A 14,786-nucleotide genomic window follows, 5' to 3' on the forward strand; every position below is an offset into this window, starting at 1 on the left:
TAAGACATTTATAAAATTTTAGTTACCAGATAAACTGCTGATTAAACCAGACAAACACTAAAAAAGATTTTTAAAAACAAGTTAAAGAAAACAAACCAAAGGAAATCAAGGAACAATATTTTTGTGTATAGAAATTTGTTGGTTAACTATCTGTTTGTCAATAAAGACAGCTAATCAAAAATTGTCAATAATTAGTATGTTTAAAAGCAAATGATTCAGAAATTAGATTTTTGAAGATAAAACATTTTTACTCCGGGCAAAATTTTTGGGCGCACAACGCTTACTAAGAAAGGAAAGACCGGCTTAAAATAAAAAAAATCGAGTTTTAAATTTTTTTTTTACTTTTTGATGCTAATTTTTTTTTTTTTTTTGTAATTTATTTTCCAGAATAATATGAACAAGGTAAATTTACCATGAATATATTTCTGGTAGGACTTCCAGAAGATCACATGATCTTATCATAAAGCCCTTTACAATCTATATATAAAAACAGTCGTACATTAAAAAATTACATATGCGTTATAATACTCTTCAGATGTTAACCAAGTTTTAACATAATATTTTATAATATAGATATATAACCTTCTCAACATTGAATATTATAATATAAAGTATTCAATATATGTTGTATAAATTATATTCTTCATTCAGTAAACAATAATAATGTATTAAATCATATTAACTTGAAATACTAAAAATAGATGAATATACTTTGTGTTGAAAATATTATTTTTTTAAATTTCTTTTTAATAGAAAAAAAAGACCACTTGAAAAAAAAATCAAAGTTAGGTAATACTATTTTATTCCAGAGAAATGGACCACGATAAGAAATACAAAACTGGTTGATTTTTGTTTTGCAAAATGGCTCTTGAATAGTTTTACTACAACGAAGTTCATATTTGTTTTTGGGTTTCAAATTATAGAGATTTATAAATACACTAGGAGATACATTTTTTTTAGATTTAAACATAAAACATAAAATATTAAAAATATTTAGTTCGTATATATTTAAAACTTTCATTTCTATAAGAAGTGGTGTTAAGCTTGAAAAACGATTTGCAAAATTAATTATGCGCGAGCTGCGTGTTTCTGATGCCGATAGAGAGATTTAAGTTTGGTTTTGTGAGCGCTTCCCCATATAATATTAGCATAGTTTACATGGCAATGAATAAATGAATAATATAGTTGAGTTAGTTGGTGTTTATTTAGTATATATCTAGCTTTATATAGAATTCCAACGCTTTTAGCAACTTTCATGGAAATATAGCCAATTTGTTGATTCCAAGATAAGTTTTCGTCTATCACGACACCTAAGAATTTTATAACTTTTTCTCTTTTTATGATTGTATTGTCAATTAATTAGTCAGGCAAGAGATTTTGGATATTTTCTCTTTTTTTTAGAGGTTGGGTAAAAAAGTAAACATTTTGTTTTATCCGTATTCAAAGATAATTTATTTTTTCTAAACCAATATGATATTCTTTTTAGTTCATTATTCATTTTATTAAAAAGTATATCTATGTCTTCGTGCGACTGAAATAAATTCGTATCATCCGCAAAATTTACGGTCGTTATGTTAGAAGCTTTGTAAAGATATTTTATGTATAATAAAAATAACAGTGGCCCAAGTATGGACCCTTGGGGACACCACATGTTATATTCGTTATTATTTGCGATGAGGATTCTTTATTATAAACAAATTGTTTGCGATTACTTAGGTAGCTTTTGAACCAATTTAGGGTTTTATCTATTACACAATAGCTCTCCACCTTTTTAATTAAAATATGATGATTAACATTATCAAAACATAATAACTTCAAATTCATAATAACTTAGATTTGAAAAATTTATAGTTGAACTTGGTAACGATATAAATTCGTCAACAGAGTTGTTGCCTACATAAGGAATCTTATTTGATAGGTTATTTCCTATTGTTAAAAAAAACTTATTAAATTCAGCAGCGATTTCACTTGAATCGGTAACTAATTTATTTTCTACTTTTACAGCATTCGGCATCGAATTTGTGCTTGTTTGATGTTTGCCTGTAATTTCTTTCATTATTTGCCAAACCCACCTTGAATTATGTTTATGTTTCGAAAGCAAGTCAGAGTAGTAAATTTGTTTGGCTTTTTTGCGGAGTTTTTCAAATAGATTTTTATAAGCTGTGTAGTTATTTTTATGTTTGTCTGATTTATTTTTAAGATATTTAACATAGAGTTTTTGTTTTATTTTTGAGGATTTTTTTATTCCTTTAGTTATCCAAGGACAAGAAATGTCTTTCGCGTTAAGAATAATTTTTCGTAACGGAAAATTTGCTTCGTATATTTTATAAAAAAATATTTAAAAAAGATTTATAGATGATGTTTATATCCTCATTAAAGTTTATATAGCTCCAGTCTTGATGTAAAAGTTGCTTTTTAAATAAATTTAGGTTATTGTTGTTATAAATATGTTTGTTTATTGTTACTTTTCCGTGCGTATTTGTTTTAAGGTCAGCGCCTAAGCAGGAAAAAATTGGAAAATGAACCGAAGCATCAGTTTTTATAATACCTTTTTTGAGCGTTATATTGAAGCAGTCATTGGTAAGAACGTTGTCAATTAAGGAGGATGAGAACTCTGTAATTCTGGTGGGTTTATTTATAATAGGTACTGTTCCCGTTTCAAATAAATGGTTATAAAACTTTCTAATGTTTTGTTTTTCATTGTACTGGAAACAGTCAAGGTTGAAATCCCCTTGTATATAATTTTTTTTCTTTTCTTGACTAGCTTTTTCTATTATATTATAAACAAGATAATTGCTTAGGTACTCAGTTCTTCCAGTTGGTGGCCGATAGCAGCAGCTTAGTAAAATATTTTTAATTTTTTGTTTAATATTTCAACCGTTAAAATCTCAATATTTTCATCAGAAACACTCATTTCGCTTCTAATATTATATCCAATGTTTTCTTTTATATAAAAAAGAACTCCTCCTCCACGCTTATTATTATTACGCTCTAAAAACACTGTGTTAAACCCTGTAAGATGGAGATAAGAGTTTGATTTAAAATCTTCTTCTGTATTTTTGATGATAACTTAATAAATAATCTTTATCAGGCCCGTAGCAACCGGGGGTTTCCCTGGGGCATTTACCCCCTTCCCCCAATAATTTTTCAAATAAAAAATTTTGAAGTTGGTTTTTAGAAAAAAACAAACGATTACAAATTAAGATATAAAGGAAAAATAGGATAGAAATGACCTAATTTATTCGTCCGTATCTTCCTTATTATTCGTATTTTCGGCGTAAGTTCTTTAGACAAAAATTTGTGACTTACAACTATTTGTCGTACCCAGTACTACCTCCCCACAATGGCGTGGGCCCAGGGCTATTATTTTTGTTGAAAAAATGACTAAAAAACAAAAATGGGCGCCCCTATATGATCTTATATCATAGCAGTGTAAAGATAATGAAAAAACTTTACTTATATCCAATAATATTAGTTTGTGTTCATTAATTTTAATGAAATGGTAAATATTTGAAGTGTTTATAACTTTAGAACCTCTATATTTCGCTTTTTTTTTTTTTTTTTTGTTACATATTTTCTATCAGAGCCGGGTTGCCAGACGTCTGACAAAAGGAGGACGTATCCTCTTTTTTAATCCATTGTCCTCTTTCCGGCAAGTCATGCTGAAAATATTTAAAATGTTCGGCTTTTTTAATATTGTAAGTTTTTAACTTTTTCATATGCCTTTTTTTTTTACCTATATTTTTATATTTAAACTAAGCTATTCTTAAAGAAAAAAATTTCAAGTTGTACTTAGCTATTCTTAAAAAAAACTTAGCTATTCTTAAAAAAAAAAAACTTCAAGTTGTAACTCTGCGCATTTCACTTTTGTGATTGCATCGCAATGTTTATTTTGACTTATTTCATTTATTTGTCTAACAGTTTGAAAAACAAAAATCGAAAGAATAAAAGTTAGAACATAATTTAATTATATTTAAAACTAATAGTTCTCAAAACTGAATATATTGCTCGTTCTTTTGTTGTTATATATAAGAGTTAATATATTGCTCGTTCTTTTGTTGCTTTATAGAACGGCAAAAGAATTGAAAAACATAAAAATGTACAGATCTATTCTTTTTTAATTAAAACATTTTTACTCAGGACATTTTGTCTTAGTCAGTTTTAGCTTATATTCAATTGCAATTGAATTTTTAACTTAAATTGAATTGCAAATTTTTTTTTATAAAAATGACTTTAATTTTTACAAAGAGAAAATGCAAATTCGCAAGCACTATGAAGAATAAGTACTCATGCTTTGCTTAAGGACGCAACGAGAATGAGGCAAAGTGTGCGACATGTGATGTTACTTGTCTGTCGCTAACAAAGTAACTATTGACTTAAACCGCCGCGTTAACAGTGAGAAACATAAAAATCCAATCAAAGTATTAGGGTCATCGATTAAAATGACGATCTTTTTTTTAATCTAAAACTCAAAAGTATTGCAGAAAACCTACGCCTTTGAAACAACTTTGGCATTTCATTTAACATTTTTCTTATATAGCATTAAAAGATAATATACTTTGTTGTTTATTCTCATCCGGTATCAGTACCGTGGCTAGAGGGTCGGAGTCTTGTTCCCTGATAAAAAAGACCATTAACGACCCAAAGTTTTAAAAATTTGGCTTTTCTATGTCCTCCTTTAGGCAACCGTATATCTAGCAACCTTAGGTGTAGTGTAAGATTTTTACTCCTGGTTTTTACTCCCCAGTAAAAATCTCATATGAAATTTTTACCGCAGCGCAAAAAAAGCGAATGAGATTTTTACTTCCGTAATTTTCTCTTTACTCGTATAGGAAGTTCTGTTTATATAGCGCTATTATGTTTTGAAATTTAAGAAAATAAATTTGATGTATTTAGGGAGCTTCGAAACTGACAAATTAATAATGATCAATCATGACAAACTAATTTGAATAACAACCAATTTTTTCTGAAAAAAATAACTAAAAAAAAGTTAAGTTTTACAAAAGTATAACATTAAAATGATTTTCAGTTGACTTGTCACAATATATATATATCATATTCACTTAGCTGTGTATTAAACTGCATAGGTAAGTCAGCCATTAAAAATCCTTTCCATATTTACTATATACTGTTGTATCAATACCCATTAATAAGGCAATAATTTATGCATCAGTTGCCTACGTTCTTTTATTACTCATACCACTATCATTATGAATTATTTTTATTGGTAAGTTCAAAATTGAAGTCATTTCATTATTAATTTGTGTACACATGCCTTACAACCTTTTCCTTATAACTTCATAATTGCTTTCACTGCCTGTAATGATATAAGATATTGCTCTAAAAATCAATAACCATGACCTATGGTTCTGTGTAGTCGTTTAGGACACGAAAGTAGAATAATATCTTTTGTAAATATATTTATGGTTATAGCAATTTTAAATTTTTTAGAAAATTTCTCATATTAATAGTTGCATATTTTCCATTCTTATCATTAGTAACTTCCATATTAAATTCATCAAATGTAATTTCTTGTTCATAACTAATTATTCTTTTTGTACTTAAAATGGAAGTTACAATTTATGGTCCAGTCAACACATTTTAGTTTATAATAATTTCATAATTTGAAGCGATTCTCCTCTTATAATCATAAACTTGTGTTATTTTAAGTTTATGATTATAAGAGGAGAATCGCTTACTATGTTTTACTATGTATTTACTATGTTTTGATAAGCTTCATCAAAAAGTTCATTCTTCATTTTATTCATCGCATGAAACGTTTCTGAAATTATTTTATTGTTGTAAGAACCATCATTGCTAAAAGCATCATTATCATTAAAATCAATTAAATTGCTATCTAAATCAACAGCTTTCTTTTAGTAAAGCAATAAAAACGATGAAACCCATTGACTTGTGTTTTTTAACTCTTAATGAAAACAAAACAATATCAATAATATATGACCGTTTCAGAGCAGCATCATCCAGCTCCTTAACCAATGTACGCTTGATTGTTTGATTCTATCACTCAACTAATCCATTAGCTTGAGGATGATATGTCCATGTAATTCTTTGAATTGCTCTTGTTTTTGAGCAATAATTCTTTTGAAGTTTTATTTACAAACTCTTTATTTGTATTTCAAAAAAACCATGTCCAAAAATCTGTTTATACAAAACAAGACTGCTGATTTAGCAGTTTTATTAGTAAGTGCTTCTGCTTCAACCCCTTTACTGATATAGTCTACTTACACAAATATTTGTAAACCATTGACTTCTGGTAGTTCTGGTATATTGACTTCTACTTGCTTCATATTACCTATTGGAATGAAAATATTTTGCAGAATTGTTTTGACTAAAAATTTTTATTGACTTATGACATTTTTCACATTGGGAAACTATGTGAAAAATATCATAATAGGTACAATATTTTTATCATTGCATACCAAAAAATTTGACTTTGAATGTGATGAGTGTTATTAATACATGTATGACCAGAAAAAGCAGTAGACTAAATAGAGATATAGTAACAATGATTGTTTCCTTCTCGAACAAACTTTATTATTATTTTGTTGTTTATCTCTGCTCCAAATAGCTTTCCTCTTAAAAAAAAAGCCATAAACCATAAATAGTATGAGAAATAAAAATATTATTAGTTATGAAGTATATCAATAAAAAACGATATATCTTGTTGTAAAAAGATAAAAGCTGACAAGAACTGTTGTAAACATTAAAGAAATAAAAATATATCATTGCAGTTTTATTTACATGGTATAATTCATTATTATAAATGGTTTTGTTTGCCTTCTAAAATTGGTTTTGTTTTAAAACTTTTTTGGATACATTTTATATTTTAAATAACTAAATATATCTGCAAATATAGCATGCATTAATATGTAACTCCGCTTGTAGGGGCCATCGGGCCCCCAAGGTGAGATGGGCTTCATTCGAATTTCTTGCTTGGACAAAAACAATTACAAGTGTAGAATATTGTTCAGCTAACCATAACATTTAAGAAAACCATCCGAAAATTTTCTTAAATTTTTAGCCAATAGAATATATAAAAGAACTTCTTTTAAAATTTTATTGAAATTTTTTTTTAGTTTGACTATAACTAAAGCTATTGTCAACTTTTCTTTACTCAGAGTGTCAATTTTTAATGCGAATAATGAACAGAGAATTATGTGTCATCTACAATTCAGTAGTAGTCAATTTTTGATTAGTAATCAAAAATTGACTACAACTGAAAGATTTTATTCAGAAATTAAATTAAGGGGCTAAATATTAGCTAATTTCACGGAGAATAGGCTCCTAGCATTTCTTTTTTCAACGGTTGTTTCTTAACGTAAGGCATAGTTACACTTAATTTTCTGATGTTAAATTGTAGAACATAGATTGAATTTCCTGAAAAAAACATTGTTTGCAATTCTCGGTTGGTTACAGCGAGTTGATTCTATCATTTTTTTAAAAAGGGGCCGGTGTTAGGTCACTCTCCCCTAATAACTTGAGAGTAAAAATAAAATGGAGGGAGTAAAAATTTTATACGCTTTTAAATCAGCATTAAAAATTTGATATTAGATTTTTACTGCGGAGTAAAAAAATTCGGGAGTAAAAATCTCATACTAAACCGGTTTCATGAAATAAATTAACCCCCATAATAAATTATCTCCCGTAGCGTAAAAAATAACCAAGGGACTTAATATATTTCAAAATAGGTTAACTTCCCTTGAAATAAATTAACCCCTGTCGGCGAAACAAATTAATTCCACATAATATTTTAACTCCTTGGAACAACAACTTAAACGAATAACGAAAACAGTATTTTAACTGGATGTTTTCCTGTTTGTTATTAAATCTGTTAATTTGCTATTGATATGGATATATTTATAGTAGCACTATATATATCTTAACCATTCTTAGATATTTATACACTCGATATACATGTATAAGTATATACATATATATCCAATACTACTATCTATCTTCTATCTTATTGCTCTGTTCTTTTAAGATTATCGACACTCTATTTTATAGAATACATTTAAAGTTATATATATATATATATATATATATATATATATATATATATATATATATATATATATATATATATATATATATATATATAAACACATCACAACATACAATTACAATGAGAAAGGATTGCATGAGTTTCAGAAAAGTATCTCCATTTTTAATGGCAAGAAGTGTATTATTAAAGAATAAAGAAAAGATATATATACTATGCGAGTCCAGATTATAATGATGAATAGCAGTGAAACATATACAATAAAGGTGATGTCCATATAATGATATCCACTATTTGGAAAAAATTGTAAAAAATGTAAATTATGTTAGTGGGTAATTCCACGGTTACTTACGGAGCATTTTGAATTTAGTAAAGTCACATTTTTATATATATATTTTTTGTTTTAACAGATAACATGTTTACATATTGATTAGATATTTATATATGAATCATGTAAAAATCATTTATTTGTTTTCCTGTATATTGAAATTTTAATTAATTATTATAAGTTTACGAGTTATAGTTGATTATATGGTGTGTTACTTACGGGAAGCAAATAAACATTGCATTAAACCTGATGTTTTCAGTTGAATATTTCTAGCCAAATATTTAACATACATAAACTGGCTACTTAAAATAAGTTAAGTAGTTATTTTTCTGTATAGAATTATTCAAAAGATTGTTTTAGCTTGTTGTGGACTCGACGGATAAATGACAATAAGTGAAATATTAATTTTTAACTTTTTATTAACTAAAATAATAAGAAGAATTATTAATATAACGACAATAATAATGTTCAATTTCATCACATTCTCCCCGACATCTTTAAGTTTTAAGTAGTCAATTGTTCAAAGATCTAACCAATTTGAAGCCGTACACTTTTAAGTTGATCGTCTTGATAAAATACCATTTTCAACCTTATTGGACATGACAGGTCAAGACTCACTGGATGTTGTAGGAAGATCCAATGACACAGTCTTGTCTGGTTTTTGTAACTGGTGTGCAGTCTCATGTGGTTTTTGTAACAGGTGTACAGTAGATTGTTCCGATTCGCTCCGATTCGCTGTTTCCAAGTTAACTGTAGGTGAATATTAGATTTGAAACTGGTGTGCAGTCTCATCTGGTTCTTGTAACAGGTGTGTAATAGATTCGACAGTTGCTAATAACAGATTTCACAACATTTACTGAGAATGGTAGGTTGCAAGAAACAATCATTCTAGTAAAACCAGGGTGGCATAACGAGTTGTGTAAAGACAATAGAGTAGACATTGCTGAGGAGTACATACAAATAAAAGTATCAGGTACAATATTGTCTATTCCTTTTTGGTAAACAATGTCAAAGCTGTAACAAAAAAGCTTAAGACGCCGTTGATATGTTTTATCATTCATTGATTTTACTCGTATTATTCTTATTAAACATAAACAATACAGATTGTTGATCAGTTAAAAGCTTGAAACGCTTCCCAATGAGTAGATGGCATTAATGCGAACAGATTCTTTAACAGCACATGTCTCTTTATCAATAAGGGGATGTTTTAGCTCGGATCGATATAACAATTGCAAAAAAAAGCAACTGGTCTGCCATTTTGATTAAGAAGTCCTGCGATAGCTGTATCAGATGCATGGGTTTCTAATGGCTAGTTCTCATTAATAGAATACAACAAGCTGGACATTTATATCCAGGATGCACAGCATTTCCACAAAAGAAGCAAAATTTTTTTTTGGACGAGTTGTTACTGTTAGGAATGGCAGCAGATGTGGTGAGAATTTCTGTACTCTCATTAGAAGCAAAGGCTGTAAAAGTAGGTTTTTGGTAAACTGAGGATAGATAATCTTAAGAATACTTTTGAGCAGATTCGTAAGTTCTAGCGTTGTCAAACATAACCTCTAGTGTCGTGTCGTTGTTTGATTTCATTAGTAGCTATACCACTGATAAAGGAGTCACGAAGTGCTTCTTCTTGTTATTGTAATTGAGTAACCGCTTTAAAGTTACAATCTTTGGCAAGTATTTTAAGTGCTTGGACGAACTCAAAAATCTAATGAGAAAGAAAAATAGTTATAATTCTAGGTTTGTCAATACTTTTTTGAGATAACTAAAAAATATTCAAAAGTTCTAAACCAATGATTAAATTCTTGTTTACTTGATGGTGTGTTTGGAGGTGATTTAAATTGTGCTGGTTGTAGAGCTTTGTCCATTAGTTTTTCGTTATACAATGATTAACAAGTTAATAAAATTGTTGTGGACACAAAGGATAAATCAAAATAACTGAATTATTGCTTTTTAACGTTTTATTGACTAAAACAATAAGAAGAAATATTAATATAACAACAATAATTAATAATGCTCAATTTCATCACATAGCTATTTATTTATAATCAAATTAGTTATCATTACTTAGGAGGACAATTCTACGCTTCTATCGAAATTCTGTTCTGCACTTTTATCAAAATCTAGTTTAGCTACTATTTATATAAAAAGTATGAGGCACGACTTTAATTTAAAATTTAAAACAAAAAAAACAAAAAAAAAAATTAAAATTTTTTCATATATGGCAACCAAATGATTAATTGGTTTTTGTTTGAATTTATTTATTTATTTTATCAAAATAACTCACTTGAGCGTGGAGTGCTCGATATTCTTAAAGAACAGAGCAATAAAAATTAGTAGAAACACTTATCTAGTTAAGACTGTCGAAGAAAATTAGATAAGTGTTTATATTTATACATATATATATATATATATATATATATATATATATATATATATATATATATATATATATATATATATATATATATATATATATATATATATATATATATATATATATATATATATATATATATATATATATATATATATATATATATATATATATATATAGGGTATATTACGTCCAAGGCAAAGAAAACTCAACCAATACCCCCCCCCCCCCCCATATATTACTACTCCGCAAATTTTTGTAAATGTAGTTTAGAAAAAAAAAATTTTATTTGAAAATGCGAAAACATAAATATCAATTTAATTTAAAATGGCATAAACATTATAAAATGGTGGACATATTTACGTATTTAATATTTATTTATGACGATTTAAGGTTTCACCACAATATTTGAGACGGAAAAAAACGTGATTTTATGTAATTGAAAGAATATAGGTAACAATTAATAGAATTAATGAAAATTATTTTTAATATTTAATCGCACCAAAATAATAATAATTAACCTAGGTTATTACAAAAAATAATAATAAATAATAATCTGGAATTAAGAGTAAAAATTAAAAACTTGGAATATGATTTAATTACAATGAATAAAAAAATTTGATTCTAATTTGACGGTTAAATTATTAGTGGATTCGTATTTCAGAAACAAGTTCATTTGTATTTCCGAAACAAGTTCATTTGTATTTTGAAAATATGTAATAATAAATATAAAAGCACATTTAAATAAATAATAAAAAAGGACGCAAAAAATAATTAAATTTTAATTTTTCTGGTCTTTTTTGTTGCAAATGCTTTTAATATTTCTTTCAAATTTAATATTGACGATTCTTCGTGTTCTATCAAAATTATTGATAATCCCACCAGTCTTTCTTGTAACATTGTCGACCTGAAATAGTTTTTAATTATTTTTAATTTCGAAAAACTTCGCTCGCTACTTGCAACGGACACTGGAAGTGTTTATAGTATTCTTAAAGAAATATATTATTTATTTAAGAATACTAGTATATATATTTAATTGACTGTCTACCAAATATATGTATATATAAGAAATATACATATATTTGGTAGACAGTCAATTAAACGTTGTTTAACGATAAAAGTTAGTACGTCATTTGTTGCGGAGTCTTTCAGAAAGTACTTTAATTTCATTACAACGATCCGCTGCACTAGTATCTTTTTGAGAACGATGAGTTAAAATTTCATCTAGATTTCTACAATTTTTCAATATATCTGCTCAAGATTTTGAACTTATAGAATAAATATCATGAAGGAAACCAAATATATTGTTATATTGTTGCAGTCGTTCAAACTTTTCCTTATCAGACTGTATAGCAATTTAACTTTAAATTAATCTTTTGGATCTTGCAATGCTTCATCTTGTGTTTCATAATCGAACTGTCGCTTTTTTCTCCTTCTTCTGATTTGTTCTTCTTCAAAATTTGTTACTGTTTCCAATACTTTTACAATTTCAGCAGCATTAACAATAATTCTTTGAAAGACTTCATCATTTCTCATTTTTAAAAGTTTGCTTTTAGTAATATTTAATTGTTGCGTAGCTACATTAAAATCAACGTTTTTATTTTGTAATATTTTATTAGAAATTTTATTAAATGAAACCATGAAACAAGGGCTACCACGAACTTGAATTTGCAAATAGAATCTGCGAGCCCTTTAGCCTCAATTCGGGAAGAATTTCCTACTGATGTAGTTTGTAATCTTGGATCATCAAATATTTGCATTAAAGCATTGTAATTTTTTCCGAGATCGTACGGTTTTAAAGCATTAATGTGGCTTTCCCATCTTGTATCACTTAATGACTTGACAGTAAAATATGGGAAATAGCTACGAAAAACTTGCCAACGAGAAGGTGATCCCGAAAAATAATTATAAATCTGTTGCATCACACCGAAAAACTTCCTGCATCTAAGCTTCACTTGTATGCATCATTCACAACTAAATTTAGTGAATGTGCACTGCATGGAATGAAAAACGCCCAAGAATTTATATCCAAAATTTTTCTTTTTACCCCATTCTCCTTACCTTTCATGTTGCTCTCGTTCTCGCATCCTTGTCCACGGAGATTTTTGATTGGTAAATTAAATTTTTTTCTTCAAAAAAGCACCTGCAGATTTTTCGACAAGTATGAATCCTAAGAAATGTTCTTTAATTTTAACTAAATCACTATCATGTGGTGTTGGTGGTTCTAAATCAACAAATCAAATTATTATTTTCATTTGTAATGAATGGCTATTATCTGGGGTGCAGTCTAAAACTATAGAATAATATTTAGCAAATTTTACTCTAGTCAAGATATTATCTTTTATAGCATTTGCTGATATTTGTATTAATTCGTTTTGAATTTCTTTTCCAAGATAATGAGCAGTTTTAAGTACTTGATTTTTAATTTTTTGTACATGTTTATTCATAAACGGGTCAAATAAAGCGAGATACTCAACAAATTTAAAAAAATTACCATTGGCGTAATTGTAAAGCTTTTCATTTGTTCCACGAAATGCCAATTTTTGCGTAGTCCGTACTCTCACTAAGGCAATTAATCTTTCTAAAATTTGTCACCAATATTGTTCTTTTTCTTTAATTTTTTGTTGGTTAATATGATCGATGGTTTTTTCTGTAGATAAACGTATATCAAGTTCTTTCCACTTTTGAAAATTAACGAGATGTTAACGAGAAAATTAATGAGATGAAATTAACGAGATTTTTCATGAGAAGAAAGAAGTGCTCCAATATTCTTCCAATTGTTTAAATCTAAACCTTCTAAAGCCGGCAAACTACTTTTGCTTTTAGCAAATAATTTACAACATGAACAAAAAACTACATTTTTTGAAACTGAATATATAATCCAAGAACCAGAGACTTCTTCTCCGCGTTCGCTGAAGTGATGAAAATTTTCTTTTTGTTTATCTCTTTCTCGTAGAAAGTTATATTTTTCAATATGTTGCGATCTATTTTGTATTACAAATTGCCAAAAATTGTTTATTTTGTATAAGAAATTGCCGAAAATTGTCACTAAAATGAGTAGGCCAATTTGGAGGGTCACTGTAGTCTGCAGATGATAATAAGCTAATTTTGGTTTCAGTTTCAATTTGTCTTGAAACATTAACAGCCGAAGTTGAGCGAGGGTTTAAATAATACACAATAACCATTAAAAGGATGTCATCCTTGTAATCCTAAAATAAACAAACAAAAAAAAACATGATTTTTTATCCTTATTATTGATATAGGAAAGTTTTATAATTGATATAGGAAAGTCCAACTAAACAAGTTTAACTTTTTTCTAAGCTGGAAAAAAATTATTATAATACTCTATGACATACTTGTAGAGTCTTCAGCGCCACAAGTATGTCATTATACACACACACATATATATGTATATATGTATATAGTAAAAAACACTTATCTAACTTTTATCTTCGACTTGAAGTTTCACCATTGCTGGATCATCAGGAAGAGTCCTTCCTGATTGACACTTGAAAGGAATTCATCATTCCACCATTCAATCCACCATTGCTGGATCATCATGAAGAACTCTTCCTGATGATCCAGCAATGGTGAAACTTCAAGTCGAAGATAAAAGTTAGATAAGTGTTTTTTACTAATTAATTATTGCTCTGTTCTTTAAGAACATTGAGCACTCTATTTGTAAAATACACTAACATAATTTACATATATATGTATATATATATATATATGTATATATATATATATATATATATATATATATATATATATATATATATATATATATATATATATATATATATATATATATATATATGTAATTATTTTTAAAAATGACTCGATGCTTTTTATTCTTGACATGTTTCGTAAAATTTATTTACATTTTCAAAAGATTATTTTACAATAATAAAAAACTCTGAAATATATATTAAAAAATTTCTCTTTACAGAGAAATATTAACGGACAAAAAATTATACATAATAAACCAATATATTTATTACAAAATAACTCGGTAAATAACCCATTAAAATAACCAACTGTCAAAAAAATATATATAC

General features: G+C 27.4%; 1 protein-coding gene across 1 annotated transcript in view; it reads right to left on the reverse strand.

Moving 5' to 3' along the window:
• The window catches only part of LOC100199711 (26S proteasome non-ATPase regulatory subunit 6), a 111,579-nt gene that overhangs the window by 49,131 nt on the left and 47,662 nt on the right, over positions 1-14,786 (reverse strand). Inside the window, exon 2 of the mRNA XM_065818345.1 lies at positions 13,778-13,937. The gene's annotated coding sequence lies outside the window, so the exon portion shown is untranslated. The remainder of the gene's footprint in view (positions 1-13,777; positions 13,938-14,786) is intronic.

Source organism: Hydra vulgaris, chromosome 14, assembly GCF_038396675.1.
Source record: "Hydra vulgaris chromosome 14, alternate assembly HydraT2T_AEP".
Lineage (NCBI taxonomy): Eukaryota > Metazoa > Cnidaria > Hydrozoa > Anthoathecata > Hydridae > Hydra > Hydra vulgaris.